The sequence below is a fragment of the Hemitrygon akajei genome, unplaced genomic scaffold (assembly GCF_048418815.1).
Source record: "Hemitrygon akajei unplaced genomic scaffold, sHemAka1.3 Scf000136, whole genome shotgun sequence".
NCBI lineage: Eukaryota > Metazoa > Chordata > Chondrichthyes > Myliobatiformes > Dasyatidae > Hemitrygon > Hemitrygon akajei.
The window spans coordinates 1,247,221-1,264,374 of NW_027332022.1; the positions used below are offsets into that span (position 1 = coordinate 1,247,221).

At 46.9% G+C, this 17,154-nt stretch overlaps 1 protein-coding gene across 1 annotated transcript in view; it reads left to right on the forward strand.

Annotated features, from left to right (window-relative positions):
* The first annotated feature begins 2,332 nt into the window (after positions 1–2,332).
* LOC140723793 (uncharacterized) overlaps positions 2,333–17,154 on the forward strand; it is a 35,541-nt gene continuing 20,719 nt past the window's right edge. The window contains exons 1-2 of the mRNA XM_073038326.1: positions 2,333–2,419; positions 12,178–12,340. The gene's annotated coding sequence lies outside the window, so the exon portion shown is untranslated. The remainder of the gene's footprint in view (positions 2,420–12,177; positions 12,341–17,154) is intronic.

A 17,154-nucleotide genomic window follows, 5' to 3' on the forward strand; every position in this document is an offset into this window, starting at 1 on the left:
GGCCTTTAAGAGCCATTTACATCGGCAGGTTGATGTGAGGAAAATGGAAGAATATGGCCGCTGTATAGACAAAAAGCGTCAGTTTAACTGAATGTTTAATTAGCAACTTTTCTGTAAGCAACACACAGTGTGTTGGAGAAACTCAGCAGGTCAGGCCGAGGCCATTCTTCAGGACTGTAATGGAAGGAGAGAAGTCAAAGAAAAAAAAAGGTGTGGGAGTGGAGGACGTAGTACAAGGTCGCAGGCGATTGGTGAAGCAAAGATCCGGAATGCTGATTGGTGAACGAAATAAAGGGCTGAAGAAGGGGGAATCTGTTATGAGAGGGCAGAAACGATGGATAAAAACGAAGGGGGAGGAGGACCAGAGGGAAGTTATGGGCAGATAATGGGGAATGGTGAAGGGAGTGGCAATTACCAGAAATTCGAGACATCAATGTTCATAGTGACAGCTTGAAGGTTACCCAAACGGAATATAAGTTGTTTCTTCTCGAATCTGAGTGTGCCTTAACACGACAATAGAGGAGGCCATGGACTGACATGTCGGAATGGGAATGAGAAGTGATCTCCAGTTTACGTCGTGGTTCACTGACATGCAAGAGGCCACACCGGGAACCCCGGATACAGTAGGTAACCCCAACAGGAGAAATAACGATTTCTCCTTCCGGTGATCAAGATTTTCGCCTCTCCCCCTTTCCCTATTCCACATTCTGTCCTTTTATTTCTTTACACATCTTAATACTTTCTCTGGGCCCCCTCCTCCGTCACTTTATCTTATTGTCCATTCTCCTCTCCTATAAGATTCTTTCTTCTCCAGCAGCTTCCCACCCACCTGGCTTCCCTTATCCCCTTCCAGAAGGCCTCTTTGCGCTCCCACTACCTTTTAATTTAGGCTTCTCCCCTCTTCCGTCTCAGTCCTGAAGAAGGGGCTCGGTCGAAATGTCGTCTGCCAACTCTTTTCTGCAGATGCTACCTGACCTGCCGAGTTCCTCAAGAATTTTGTAAGCTTTCATTTCATAGTGGAGTAACACAGAGGTTAGAGTGTTTTTGTGACAGGGAATGCAATGAAGAATCACCAGACTGATCCCTGGAGAGGCCGGGTCATCATGCAAATAAATATAAAGCACGATAAGCCTTTAATTTAGAGAACCGAGGACGAATAAGTGAACACATTGAAATGCACAACATCAGCAGCGGTTGAACCAATGAAAAATGGTGTGGATTCTTCGGGACTGAAATGGGGGGGAAATGTCTCTAACTCCGAGGGTGGTGAATGTTTGTGAATCCCCACCTGAGAAGGCAGTAAAGATTCATGATGGTCCTCGCGTAAAACTGAGGTCGGCAGATGTGTGGGATCGAGGAAATGAGGATCGGGCAGAAACATGTGGCTGAGATGGGAGCGCAGCCGCCATCTTGTTGATCGTTCGATGGGCTGAATGATCTCCTGAAGTTTCTCCCTTGGTGATGTTACATTCTTAGTCTCCAGTGAGGCAGGAGGAATGCGTATAGAAGTTAGTGTTTGTAAACATTGAACTGATTTGAAAAGAACCTGCACATTTCAGGTCTGGGTGTAAACTGTATGGCGGTCTGGTATGGGGGCCGAACCCGTAAATCGTTGACCCAAGAGTGGAGAAAGGGGGACGAAACGGAGTTGTAATTATGAAATAATGTGGAAAATGCGGCAGGTGGGCCATGGAGCGAGTGAGGGGCGAAGAGAAGAGTCACCAGTTTAGGAGGGAGACCTTCAGCCCGTCACTACATCCCGCTCCATTTTCCCATTTTAGCGCAGATCTGCAACATCTGCGGGTTTGTTTCTCATTGTTGTGCATTTTAATCTTTCTTCCGTTCTGTCAAGGCAATAAGATCCAGATCTGTCACGCCCTTTCGTTCTGGGTGGGTATTTTTTTTTTCTTGACTCATTTCACTGTTACGAGCTGCGGTGCATTTAATGTTTCCCGATGTACGACCGTATTTATGGGAGAATTAAGCCTTTCCATCGATCTGTGTGTCTCCAAAATGTGTACACTTCAGTTAAGCCTCCTTCCAGAGGATTCAAATCTGCAAACAAGGTTCTCTAATATTTCCACCAAAATAAAATAGGGAGTAGAATTATTATTATTATTATTATTATTATTATTATTATTATTATTATTATTATTATTATTATTATTATTATTATTATTATTATTATTATTATTATTATTATTATTATTAATTTTTTTGAACATCTCTGTGCTCCATGGTCTATGGTCTATGCTCTTTGCTCCGCCTCCAAAAGTCCCGCCCCGGCTCTGAAGACGCGGGGGCTCAAATTGCGCATGCTCAGTCTTGGTTTGCTTTCCGTTCTGAGTTGAAGCGCATCGTCGCGGGGAGGCGGGGGTAGGATCGCTGTCTGCGAGGCAAATACATCAAGTTCCCACCGGTGAGTATTTGAGGTCCTTCCGAGCGGGCATGTTTGAGTCCCGTTAATTCAATCGAACTGGCGGGTCGGTCCGGGTTGTAGGACCTTCACAGCCAACCGCCTGAGATGAGCCGCCGCTCAGCACTTGTTGCTTTAGCCCGAGGAACGGGTAGTGTGGTGATGCCGGGACTGCAATCATCAGTTGCGCTGTACCTGGGGAAATTCGGCCTGTTATGTTCTTGCAGCCGGAGGTTAAACGGAGTAATCGCGTTTGCGGGACGCTGCTCCATGTGTATGAGTAGTTTTATCTTTCATCAGTTCAGACTAGGTAATGAGATCCAGATTTGTGACGTCCCCTCTTTCTGTGTGGGCAGTTTTTTTTTTGTTTCTTGACTCCATTCCACTGTTTCGACCCGCCGAAGAGCAACGAATGTTTCGGGGTACATAACCCTATTAATGCGAGAATTAAGCCTTTTCCTCTTGCCTGTTCCTCAAAAATTTGTACACTTCGATGAAATCACCCTCCCGAAGTTCCGGAGCTGAAACTCATACTGTCTAATGTTTCCACACAATTTAAGTGAGGAATGGTTTATTATTGCCATGTACCAACGTACAGTGAAAATTTTGTCTTACATACCATCCACACAGATCAATATGTTACACCTTCTTGTTCAATTTCCTTCCAGCTTGTACCTCACCACGTCAATGATATATGTCAACAATCTTTTTTCTAACCTTTGTCTCATTCTCAAGTATTGTACTGCACTTTTACTTTACTATGTTTTCCAGGAACTGTGTCTCTTTGTTCGGTTAATTGATGTTTAATTGAATACAGCACGAGGCAGGGTAAAGGCAGCCATTAAGCCATTTAAATTTTAGTTTCAGCCTTACAAAATGGCTTCTGTGCTGATTTTTGTCACAATGAAACGCAGAGCATATTATGTTGAGTTTGTTATTTCCTTTCTCGATGATTTTCGGTTAACCACTTCCTCCGTTTTCAGGGTAACAGCCCTCGGTAGCTGCAAGAAATGTTGCACACATTTATCGCTCTGTGGTCACCGCTTCGTAGCGTAGAGAAAGTGGCCTCGGGAGCAACTGCAACAGAGAGATAGTGGGAGGAAAGGATGCTGTGAGCATTGACTGTATGGAATGTATTACACACGCGTAGGAATGGACTAAGAACTAACAAATTAGGAGGGGTGGGGCTGGCATTACACAGATCTGTTGAACAGTATTGGGCGCCCCCAACATTTTGCAGTCAGATAATATCTGTGCAGTAAGAGAGAGAGAGGGAGAGAGGGAGAGAGGGAGAGAGGGAGAGAGGGAGAGGGGGAGGGGGAGGGGGAGGGGGAGAGACAGGGAGAGGGAGAGGGAGGGGGAGAGAGAGGGAGAGGGAGAGGGAGGGGGAGAGAGAGGGAGAGGGAGAGGGAGAGGGAGGGAGAGAGAGTGAGAGAGGGAATGGGAGGGGACAATGTTCTTTTGCAGGAATTTTGAAGTAAGATAGATAGACGATCATTAGGTTCAGTTTGTGAATCGGAAATGCCAGGATCACCACGACAAATCGTCGGTCCCAAAGCGTCACTGAGCAGTCTTTATGTAGGTTATAATACTTGTTTGGTTCCAGTTCCACCTTAATATGTGAATCAGAAGTGGCAGGAAACCCACGGCAAATCGCCGGCAGCGAAGCGTCGCAGGGGAGCTGCAATACTGGAATGGAGTCCCTGAGATTATAGAACAGGCAGTATACAAGCTCTACTCCAGGTTGTTCAGCTGGGTTTGAATCTCTTCAGTTTGCAGCGAAAAAGATGAACGGAGCGTTTGGACTTTGGTTGTGGGGAAATCCCCGATTACACCGCCCAGCGGAGCCGAGCTTGACAATCATGATGACGTTTTAGAAAGAGACAACAATGTTGACCCGACTCGATGTCAGCAAACACAGGACGATAACTCAAGTTGGATTTAGCGAATAGAGGCTTGTGACGACTGTGATGTGCGTGTTGGTATTGAAATATGTCATTCATGACTTTGATTTGTTTATGAATACACATAGCACGGCTAGCAAGTTGTGATACTAGGGAGTCTTCAGGGGGTCTTGTTGATATTGCAACATGTTATAATGTACTTCAAAGAGATGTTGGTCAGTGATGGAGATAGACTGAGATACAGGAAATGGTTTTCAATTTGGACAAGTGAAAGATGGTGCGTTTTGGACCGTGAAACCGTGGTGCGCCTGGTATGCTGAATGACGGCGCACCAAGCGTTGTGGAACAGAGCGAGCTGGGGTTACCAGGGTAACTTTCGCTGAAAGCGGACGTGCAGGTATAGAGGGTGGAAAAGAAGCCTTTATCCATGCTGGCCTTATTCAGTCAGGCATTGAGTTTTGGTTTGCAGACATCGTATTGCAGTTATATAAATAGCCTGTGAGGCTACACCGAGTATTCCGTACAGTTGTGGGCACCATATTGTAGGAAAACTATTATCAAGCTGGAGAGGGTGAAGAAGAGATTGATGAGGATGCTGCCTGTGCTAGACGGCCGAGTTATAGGGAGAGGTTGGTCAAGCTGGATCTTTATTCCACGGAGCACAGAAAAATTTGGGTGACGTTGAAGGTTTATAAAATCAAGCGGGAGAAAGAAATCGATAACCATCCCCTTTGTCTTGTTAACATTGGGAAAGAGGTTATTTGACTGGCTCCAGGTCTTAAGCTGTTTTCTCTGTAAGACATATCAATATTGTTCCTGATGAGCCCCACCACACTGTGTCATCGGCGATTTTAATTTCAGTGTGGTTGTTGGGTGTCTGGCCATGCAGACTGTGTGAGTGGAGTGTACAACAGTGGGCTCAGCACACAGCCAAGTTCTGGATAATGGGAAGGAACAGCGGTTGTGCATCCTGACTGTCTGTGGTCTGTTAGCTAGGAAGCCCAACATCCAGTTGAGCAGCGGTGTAATTAGATGGCTGAGAAGGAATTGGTTCACCAATGTCTGTGGGACTATAGTGTTACATACCGAACTGAAATTCAGAAAGAGCATTCTGACACAAGTGTCCCTGTTTTCAGTGTGTGTCAGGTCAAGGGGAATGACAGACGCTATGGCATCTGTCCTGGAGTGATTCGGTACGTACGTTTATTGGTGAGTGCCCAGTGAGTAAGGATTGGAGTTTTTGATATGTGCCGTTATCAGCCGTTCAATGCACGCCACACTAACTGGCGTCAGATCGGTTTGTTCTGAATGTGTAGAGTTCGTTGGTACAGGGATGATGGTGGCTGATTTGAAGCCGGTGTGAACGGCAGCCTGGAAGAGTGAAGTGTTGGCGATGGCCGTGAAGAGATCAATGCGCTGATGTGCACACTGTATGCGAGCTCAGCCTGGATGTTTTCTGGCCCAGCACCCTTGCAGAGGCCTTATTACGTCTTCTGTTACAGACATTGACTGCGCAGCTCTCGGGGTGGCGGGGGGTAGTTTTCGTGACTGGCTTGTGTTGTGCCTCGAAGCAGTGCTTAGAGCGCCAGGGAGGGAAGCGTTACTGGTACAGTCAAGGCTACCTTTTCCCTCACGTAGTCTGTGAAGCCCTTGATGCCCAGCCACATACACCAGGCTTCGTTTCCCAGGGTTGGGGAGTCCGATCGAAGGAATATGAGAGGTAATCTCAATACACAGAGGTGGTGAGTACCTGGAATGAGCTGTTCAGTGTTTGCATCATTGGTTATCTACGTCGGGTTCAGTATCCTCACCGTGTTTGGAAATTCCTTCTCATTGTTGTCTGTCTGTGAACAGTTGAAATTAAAGAAACACTCAAGATGCTGGGGACTTGAAATCAATTTAGAAATTGTTCAAAGCCATCCGATACAGGGTGTTAGACCGGAAAAAATTATCTTTCGACAGATTATCTGTTGAGATTTTGTTTCATTTGTAGCTTGTTAGCACACTGCCCTGGAAAGATTCAAGTCTCTTGGCAAAACGGAGTTGTGTGGAACTGGGAAATTGGATTGAAAACTATCAGATGGAATTTAATACAGATAAGTGTGGGGTGTTACATTTTGGCAGGGCAAACGAGGATATGACTTACTCATTGACTAGTAGAGGGTCTGCAATGAGGGACAAAACAAATTGACATGGGAATTCAGATCCATTAAGGTAGAAGCAGAGTTATTGTCTTAAAGAGATCCCATGTTGGAAACCCCTGCTGGATTTATACAAATGTATTGTCGTATAAATAGTGTGAATGCAGTTAAGCGCTTGCCCATCTGAGGGTGAATTTGGGGCAAAAGGACAGACAGACAGACAGACATACATACTTTATTGATCCCGAGGGAAATTGGGTTTCGTTACAGCCGCACCAACCAAGAATAGTGTAGAAATATAGCAATATAAAACCATAAATAATTATATAAAAACAAGTTAATCATGCCAAGTGGAAATATGTCCAGGACCAGCCTATTGGCTCAGGGTGTTTGACATTCCGAGGGAGGAGCTGTAAAGTTTGATGGCCACAGGCAGGAATGATTTCCTATGACTTTCAGTGTTGCATCTCGTTGGAATGAGTCTCTGGCTGAATGTACTCCTGTGCCAATCCAGTACATTATGCAGTGGATGGGAGTCATTGTCCAAGATGGCATGCAACTTGGTGAGCATCCTCTTTTCAGACACCACTGTCAGAGAGTCCAGTTCCACCCCCACAACTTCACTGGTCTTACGAATGAGTTTGTTGATTCTGTTGTTGTCTGCTACACTCAGCCTGCTGCCCCAGCACACAACAGCAAACATGATAACACTGGCCACCACAGACTCGTAGAACATCCTCAGCATCGTCCGGCAGATGTTAAAGGACCTCAGTCTCCTCAGGAAATAGAGACAGATCTGACCCTTCTTGTAGACAGCCTCAGTGTTCTTTGACCAGTCCAATTTATTTTCAATTCGTATCCCCAGGTATTTGTAATCATCCACTATGTCCACACTGACCTTTTGGATGGAAACAGGGGTCACCGGTGCCTTAGCCCTCCTCAGGCCCACCACCAGCTCCTTAGTCTTTTTCACATTAAGCTGTAGGTGATTCTGCTCAGCGTCTTCTCACTTGCTGATGCATCCAACTATGGCAGAGTCATCAGAAAACTTCTGAAGATGGCAAGACTCTGTGGAAAAGTTGAAGTCCGTGGTGTAGATTGTGAAGAGAAAGGGAGACAGGACAGTCCGCTGTGGAGCCCCAGTGTTGCCGACCACTCTGTCTGACACACAGTGCTGCAAGCGCACGTACTGAGGTCTGCCAGTCAGGTATTCAGTAATCCATGACACCAGGGAAGCATCCACCTGCATCACTGTCAGCTTCTTACCCAGCATAGCATGGCGGATGGTGTTGAATGCACTGGAGAAGTCAAAAAACATGACCCTCACAGTGCTCGCCGGCTTGTCCAGGTGGGCGTAGACACGGTTCAGCAGGTAGACAATGGCATCCTCAACTCCTAGTCAGGGCTGGTAGGCGAACTGGAGGGGGTCTAAGTGTGGCCAAACCATAGGCCGGAGCTGCTCTAGAACAAGTCTCCCCAGGGTCTTCATGATATGGGAGGTCAGTGCCACCGGTCTGTAGTAATTAGAGCCACTGGGGCGCGGCGTCTTCGGCACAGGGACGAGGCAGGAGTTCTTCCACAGCACAGGAACCCTCTGGAGACTCAAGCTCCGGTTGAATACATGGTGAAGTACTCTACATAGATGGGGGGCGCAGGCCTTGAGCAGCCTGCAGCCTTGCTTGGGTGGAGACGTTTCAGCTGTATTCTCACCTGTTCAGCTGTGAAGCCCACCGTGGTGGTTTCAAATGTAGGAGGTGTGTAGTCACGTGAGCAGGGTAGGGGGCTGTGAGGAAGAGTAGGAGTGGACAGTGGAGTATGTGTTGGTTGGGAGCCGACAACAGAAGAATCATGAGGAGGATGAGCAGGGGACACAGTGTCAAATCTGTTGAAGAACAGGTTAAGTTCGTTGGCCCTGTCCACACTGCCTTCTGCTCCTCTGTTGCTAGTTTGCAACAGTGATGGTCCTCATCCCACTCTAGACCTCTCTCATGTTGTTCTGCTGGAGTTTCCACTCAAGCTTCCTCCTATACTTGTCTTTAGACTCCTTGATCTTGGCTTTCAGGTCCCTCTGTATTGTCCTCAGCTCCTCCCTATTTCCATCTGGAAACACCCTCTTTTTAGCGTTCAGGATGTCCTTAATGTCCTTTATTACCCATGGCTTGTTATTTGAATAACAAAGGACAGTTCTTGCCGGAACATTGCAGTCCACACAGAAGTTGATGTAACCAGTGATGCACTCTGTGAGCCCATCAATGTCCTCTCCATGTGGCTCACAGAGGGCCTGCCAGTCTGTCACGTCAAAACGATCCTGGAGTGCCTCATAAGCCTCCCCCGACCATTTCCTCACTGACCTCGAGGTTGCAGGTTTACTCTTCACCAGATGCACGTAGCAGAGTTTGAGATGCACCAAGTTGTGTTCTGACCTTCCCAGTGGTGGAAGAGTAGAGGAGCTGTACGCATCCTTAAAAAGTGAAATACTTAAGGGAATCTGAGGGGTAACTGCTTCACTCTGAGGGCGGTGCGAATGCTGAAAGAGCTCCCAGCCGTATTAGAGATGAAGGTTCAATTGTAGTATGTAAGAGATGTCTGTGTAGGTACATAGGTGAGGGTGGTCTAGAGGGCTATGGTCTGGGTGCAGGCTGATGGTACCGGACCGAACATAGCACGGAATGGACGGGCTAAGAGTCCTCTGTCTGTGCTCTAAAGGCTCTATGAATCTACATTAAACTTGAACACATAATCGACATTTGTTGCAGACGGGTTGTATCCAACAACGTGTTTTTATTTTGGACCAGCGTCTGCACTGCTGGAAGTTCTGTAGAGATGGAACCACCGTGAGATTGGCTGAATGCACCTCGACAGGGTAAATACAACCAGTGGAATTTTAGTTTCTCCGTTACAAAATGGCTGAATGATCATTTCATCTTTGCCATAATAAAATTCAGAACATGTCAAGTTGAGTGTTATTTCCTTTTTCAGTTATCTTTGCAAGCCACTTCCTCCGTCGCCAGGGCAACAGCTCGCTGGAGCTGCAAGGAGAGTTGAACATGTTTATCTCTCTCTGTTTACTGACTCTCAGCGGAGAGACAGGGGCCTCAGCAGCCGGTGTTGATACGACGATGCTTTGATCATTCACTGTGCGGGACGGATGATGTCTGTGCTGGAATGAAGGAACAACTAATGATTGTAGGGATTGCATTTATGCGATTCTGTTCAGTGTGTCAAACATCTTGCAATCAGTCAGTGTTTTGTGCATCAAAAGAACAAAGAAATATCATGTACTCAGTTTCCAGTGCTATATTTTCAATGTTATATTTAAAAAATATTGTTCTTGTTACACGATGGGGAAAGTTGCTGTTAATTGACCTGGGCTTGATGACTGTCGCCAATAAAATAATGAACAAATGTGCTCAATGTAACTGTGGAGACAAGTTGAAATGTATCAGCACCCTCTTCGTGACCCAGTGTCCATGTTTCCCGGCTGATCTCCATCCAGACAAAGGATCATCAGGCCCCAGTTCTGTCATGGGTTGGTGTGGGAGTGTAAGGTTTTGAACTGGGATTAGCTGAGACACTGCCGCATATTACCAGCAGCAAAGAGCCCTGGGAGAGCTGGTGCTTGAGATACAATCTTGGGATGGAGGCTCCGGGAATATGGGACTGTCTGTGTTTGGGCTTCGGTCTACGTCGGTTCTTTTACAGATGCGGCTGGATGTTCCTCCTTCCTCAATGAAGCAGACGTCTCCGGGGGCTGGATATTGGTAGCGTGAAACTCTCAGTGTGTGATCTGGAAAAGATGTGCGAGGCTCTCGGTGCGGGCTGTGACCCTCTGAGGTTGGATCCTGGGATACCACACATGTTTTGACCCAGATAAAATGAACCGGGGATCAAGTTGTCCGGTTTTATGAGATGTTGAGCGAGTATTCCTGTTCTGTGCTCAAATGTTTGGTTCTAAATTTCCCTTGAAAGCGAAGCAGAGAATGAGTTCGCATTCCATCCCTCACAGGGAGAGGTTGTGATTAAATACGCTGTTTAGTGTTTGCACCAGTAGAAATAGCCCGGGGTTTCAGAAATCAATTCACATTTGGAAATTCCTCTTCACTGTCACCTGTCTATCTGCCAGTGGGAGTCAAAGGGAAACTCAAGATGCTGAAGATAGAACAGAACATGGAACAGAACATCACAGGAACAGGCCCTTCGGCCACAATGGTGTGCCAAACCAGCTGAAAAGTATATCAACACCCCCCCCAAAAAATCTCCTACCTGCAAAATGTCCATATCCTCTCAATCTTCCTCACACACATCTATCTAAACGTCTCTTAAAAGCCTCCGATGTATTTGATTCCCCCACCATAACAGACAGCGCATTCCAGGCATCCACACCTCTCTGAGTAAAACAACTTACCCTCACATTTCCATTGCATTTACTCGCTCACACCTTCATTGCATGGCCTCTGATATTAGACATTTCTAACCAGCGAAAAGATACTCCCTGTCTACTCTGTCAATGTCTTTCATAATCTTATAATCCTCTATAGATCTTCCCTCAGTCCCTACCGCTCCATGGAGAGCACCCCAAGATTTTCCACTAGAAACTGGATGAATCCATTCTGACGAAAGGTTAGGAAACTGAATCGCTATCTTTTTTCCTCTCCCCACAGCAATTCCTTACCTGCTGAGCATTTCTTGTGATTCCAGTTTCTCTTTATTACATTCACCCTGGAACATTTTATATCCTCTGTGAATGGAACAGGGCACCTGCGCTCGTTTTGTGAGAGTTAATAGAAGAGTAAAGAAACCAGATTTTTCCCAGTACATTATCCTTGTACCAAATGTCCTGTTTTTCACGGAAATGTATTCAGTACAGTTGTTGCTAACAAGGTTCACAAAATAAGCTGAGGAATCATAAGCTTTATGCGTGTGGAGCAGTGATGGCCCTGGGCCTGTGTTCAGTGCAGTTCACAGGGATAGTGTTCGGGGGGGGGGGGGGGTAGATAGGGCGGGAGTGATTATTTACACCAACTGAATAGCAACAAGTCTGGATGCAGTGAGAATGGACAGGGTGGCTTGATTAGACGGAGAGTCTGGGATCTGAGAGTGCTGCCTCAGAAATAAAGAAGCTTCACTTAAAAACTGAGCTGAGAGAAATTTCTTCAGCCAAAGGTTGGTGGAATGTGAAGTTTGATGTCACAGAGGGTGGTGGAGGCTATCGTTGGGTATATTCACATTTTGGGTTGCTGAATAGGTTGAGTGTTATAGCAGGGAAGCGAGAATAAGGTGTTGAAAATAAAATCTTCCATGAATGATTGAGCAACAGACTAGAATGACCGAGTCATCCAATTCTACTCCGATGTATTATGACTTGTATCTTATACTATGACTGAGCGATGACTTCATTGTATCCCATGACAAACAAGAGAAAATCGTCAGACGCTGGAAATCCAAGCAACACACACAAAATGCTGGAAGAACTCAGCAGGCCAGGCAGCGTCTATGGAAGAGAGCAGCGTCGACATACAGATGCTGCCTGGCCTGATGAGTTCCTCCAGCATTTTGTGTGTGTTCTTTTGCATCCCATGTCAGGCTTTGAAAAGTGTGAGTGACAGTTACAGATTTCTTCACTCGGATCATGATATATGCGTTCAATATTTAAATTTCAGTTTAATGCTTTGTTCTCATTTGTATTAGTAACATACTCTATTCTCTCTGGTTAAAGTTAGACCTGCGGTGAGAGGTTTATTGGAAGAAAAGCCAACGACTGGAAGTAAACCACAACTGAAGATGAGGGAACAGCAACAATTGAACCAGTCCGAGGACTGAGAGCATCAACTGGAGAGAAACCTTCATTGATTCCATTGATTCAGTCAGGAGGAAGTTTGGTGAGTCTCATTTACTCAAACACTGGTCTTTTAGACATTACATACCTGTACAAAGGAAGGTAGGAAATAGTTGGAGCGAAACTGTATAAATGTGGAAGTGCCAGTTATGCCAGTTGCAATCACTCCAGATCTGCTAATTGCTATCAGCATCAGCTCTGTGAGGCCACGCACATTCCTCATATTGTTTGCTCAATTCAAACATCACTTCTGATGTTTCCTTGCTTGTCTGTGTTATGTCATAATAATTTCAAAACGCGGTGAGAATTTCCTCCCTTTATAAGACGCCGCAACTGCTTCCTGCTGTAGTGATTGCAAAAATGTGGAATTAACATGAACGACAGCAACATAGATAGATAGATAGATAGATAGATAGATAGATAGATAGATAGATAGATAGATAGATAGATAGATAGATAGATAGATACTTTATTCATCCCCATGAGGAAATTCAACTTTTTTTCCAATGCCCCATACACTTGTTGCAGCAAAACTAATTACATACAATACTTAACTCAGTAAAAAATATGATATGCATCTAAATCACTATCTCAAAAAGCATTAATAATAGCTTTTTAAAAGTTCTTAAGTCCTGGCGGTAGAATTGTAAAGCCTAATGGCATTGGGGAGTATTGACCTCTTCATCCTGTCTGAGGAGCATTGCATCGATAGTAACCTGTCGCTGAAACTGCTTCTCTGTCTCTGGATGGTGCTATGTAGAGGATGTTCAGAGTTATCCATAATTGACCGTAGCCTACTCAGCGCCCTTCGCTCAGCTACCGATGTTAAACTCTCCAGTACTTTGCCCACTACAGAGCCCGCCTTCCTTACCAGCTTATTAAGACGTGAGGCGTCCCTCTTCTTAATGCTTCCTCCCCAACACGCCACCACAAAGAAGAGGGCGCTCTCCAGAACATGTCATTGACTCCTCTGTCTATTGCAAGATGCAATGATATACTTGCCCTGGAGTATATCGTCGTGCAAGCCTCTGCTAAGAGCAAACCCTCTTGAAGCCAAATGTCCCACCACCACATTTCATTCAGTCCTAACTAGCAAATGCCAACCAATAATGTACATTTACGTAGCCTGGCGTCATCAAGTATCTTTCTACCAATAAATTGTCAGACCTGTGAATCTGTGATCAAGCAGAAACAGGTTTCGCAATGTTCCTGTTTGACCCTGTACCAAAGGCATGGGTTATATCTGTACTTGAGATGAACGGATGTTTTTGCAGCCAGGACTGCTGGAGCTGCCGGAGTCGGTTTAAACTCAGTCATTTCGGGATGGGAAGCAGCGTGTTGGATCAGATGATGAAGGAGATGATATTCAGTTAGATACAATGCTCAGAGGGACGGTGGGAGGTTTGGCTGTGGATAGGGCATCATGTAGTGAAAAGCAGCAACAGATCCGCCCCCAACCCCGTCACTCCCTCTCTCACCCTCCTGTTTTTCTTGCCAGTGTTAATCGCGGGAGTCAGCAACTCTTTGTACCCACGGGCCAGTGAAATTAAAGCCTTTGATTCCATTCAAAGCCTAGTTTCTTTATAAAGAGTGGGGTTGAATTGTTTTCGAAATGAACATCGGGGAATGCGTAAAAAAAAATTAAATCAGATCAGTAGCAATTTCGGAGGGCTGAGTGGTCCACTTATGCATTCGGTGTGCTGTTTAGAAAAGTTCTAACAGTTTAATTAGTATAAGCCAATATAACAGCCGGATATTAATGTTATTGTGGAACTGAAAAGAAAAACTACATTGATTAACTACATACATGGAGATTTGTGTGTTAATGCTGTACCCCAGCGGGTTGCGGATCGACCATGACTCACTCGGGTAAATGGCCAGCACGGTACGGGACCGAGGGACGCGCTTACTGACTCTACAGTCTCCCCATCTACCGCGCGAACGAGCTCACCGCCCCGCCCACTGCCCACGTGCATCCTCTCGCGGAGCTTCGTCACCCTCGCGCTCCCGGGCTGACGTTGAGACGATTTGAGCATGCTGTGCGTGCCCGGTATCTGTCGCGGTGACGTGAATTTCACTTATCCCTCATTGGTGACAGCAAATAACCATTTAGCATATCAACCAATGGGGATTTGGGCTTAGTCATTTAGGAGTTCCCTCCGTAGATCCCGCCACGTGTTTCCTAACCCGACTCCCGGAAAAGATCCAACAAGCCCGTTTCTTTAATGTCACTCTTCCTCAACAAGGAGTTGGCGGAGCTGTAAGGTTGACGGATTGAAGTGTGAAAACGGGGGTTTATCTCCTCTGAAGTAACGAGGACGAATAAGGCTTCAAGTCAAGTCAAGTCACTTTTATTGTTATTTCGACCATAACTGCTGGTACAGTACATAGTAAAAATGAGACAACGTTTTTCAGGACCATGGTGTTACATGACACAGTACAAAAACTAAACTGAAATACGTAAAAACAACGCAGTGAAAGCTGCACTAGACTACAGACCTACACAGGGCTGTGTAAAGTGCACAAAAACAGTGCAGGTATCACAATAAATAATGAACAGGCTAAATAGGGCAAGGTGTCAGTCCAGGCCCTGGGTATTGAGGAGTCTGATAGCTTGGGAGAAGAAACTGTTGCATAGTCTGGTCGTGAGAGCCCGAATGCTTCGGAACCTGTTCCCAGACGGCAGGAGGGAGATGAGATTGTATGACGGGTGCATGGGGTCCTTCATAATGCTGTTTCCTTTGCAGATACAGCGTGTAGTGTAAATGTCCGTGATGGCGGGAAGAGAGACCCCGATAATCTTCTCAGCTGACCTCACTATCCGCTGCATGACCTTGCGATCCCAGATGGTGCAATTATCCGAACCTGGCAGAGATGCAGCTGCTCAGGATGCTCTCAATACAACCCCTATAGAATGTGATGAGGATTTGGGGTGGGAGATGGACTTTCCTCTGCCTTCGCAGAAAGTAGAGACGCTGCTGGGCTTTCTTTGCTATGCAGCTGGTGTTGAGGGACCAGGTGAGATTCTCCGTCAGGTGAACACCAAAAAATTTGGTGCTCTTAACGGTCTCAACCGAGGAGCCGTCGATGTTCAGTGGGGAGTGGTCGCTCCGTGCCCTCCTGAAGTCAACAACCATCTCTTTTGTTTTGTTCACATTCAGAGACAGGTTGTTGGCTCTGCACCAGTCCGTTAGCCGCTGCACCCCCTCTCTGTATGCTGACTCGTCGTTCTTGCTGATGAGACCCACCACGGCCGTGTCATCGGTGAACTTGATATATGGTTCGAGCTGTGTGTTGCAGCACAGTCGTGGGTCAGCAGAGTGAACAGCAGTGGACTGAGCACGCAGCCCTGGGGAGCCCCTGTGCTCAGTGTGATGGTTTTGGAGATGCCGTTCCCGATCCGGACTGACTGAGGCCTCCCAGTCAGGAAGTCTAGGATCCAGTTGCAGAGGGAGGTGTTCAGGCCCAGTAGGCTCAGCTTTCCAATCAGTTTCTGAGGGATGATTGTGTTGAGTGCTGAACTTAAGTCTATGAACAGCATTCGAACGTATGTGTCTTTTTTGTCCAGGTGGATTAGGGCCAGGTGGATGGTGGTGGCAACAGCAGGCCCATTGAGGGGGCAGCAGGGTCTTGATATGCCTCATGACGAGCCTCTCGAAACACTTCATGATGATGGATATGTGTGCAACGGGACGGTAGTCATTTATGCAGGAAACTGAAGACTTCTTCGGCACGGGGACGATGTTGGCGGCCTTGAAGCACTTTGGAACGGTGGCGCTGCTCAGGGAGATGTTGAAGATGTCAGTGAGAACATCTGCTAGCTGGTCTGCACATCCTCTGAGCACTCTACCAGGGATGTCGTCTGGTCCAGCAGCCTTCCGTGGGTTGACCCTGCAAAGGGATCTTCTCACATCGGCCACGGTGGGACACAGCACCTGGTCGTTTGTAGGAGGGGTGGACTTCCTCGCCGCCTCGTCATTTTCCTCCTCAAACCGGGCGTAGAAGTTATTCAGCGCATTTGGGAGGGAGGCATCACCTGCACAGTCAGGTGATGTTGTCTTGTAATTGGTGATGTCCTGGATGCCCTTCCACATGCGCCGCGTGTCGCCGCTGTCCTGGAAGTAACTGTGGATTCGCTGGGCGTGTGCACGCTTTGCCCCTCTGATGGCTCGGGACAGTTTGGCCCTTGCTGTTGTTAGGGCTGCATTGTCGCCTGATCTGAAGGCGGAGTCGCGGGACCTCAGCAGCGCACTCACCTCCGCGGTATTCCATGGCTTCTGGTTGGCACGTATAGTGATGGTCTTGGGCAGTGACATCATCAATGCACTTGCTGATGTAGCTGGTCACTGATGCTGTGTACTCCTCTAAGTTGGTAGAGTCGCCATCGGTTGCAGCCTCCCTGAACATGTGCCAGTCAGTGTGCTCAAAGCAGTCTTGAAGAGCAGAGATGGCTCCTGCTGGCCAGGTTTTCACCTGCTTCTGAACTGGTCTGGAGCGCCTGACGAGCGGTTTGTATGCTGGGATTAGCATAACAGAGATGTGGTCTGAGTATCCGAGGAGGGGTTGGGTCTCTGTCCGGTACGCGTCGGGGATGTTTGTGTAAACCCGGTCCAACACGTTTCCCCCCCCCCCCCCCTTGTTGCAAAGTCCACATACTGATGGAATTTGGGGTGCACTGACTTAAGGTTCGCGTGGTTTAAATCACGGGCGACAATAAGCAGACCATCAGGGTGTGCGTTCTGCAGATCGCTAATAGCCTCGACCATTTCATAAGCGCCTCCTTAGCATTAGCGCTGGGGGGAATGTAGACACCGAATATAAGGACCCGGTGGCTGTCTTTTGTTTGAGGTGTCTGGG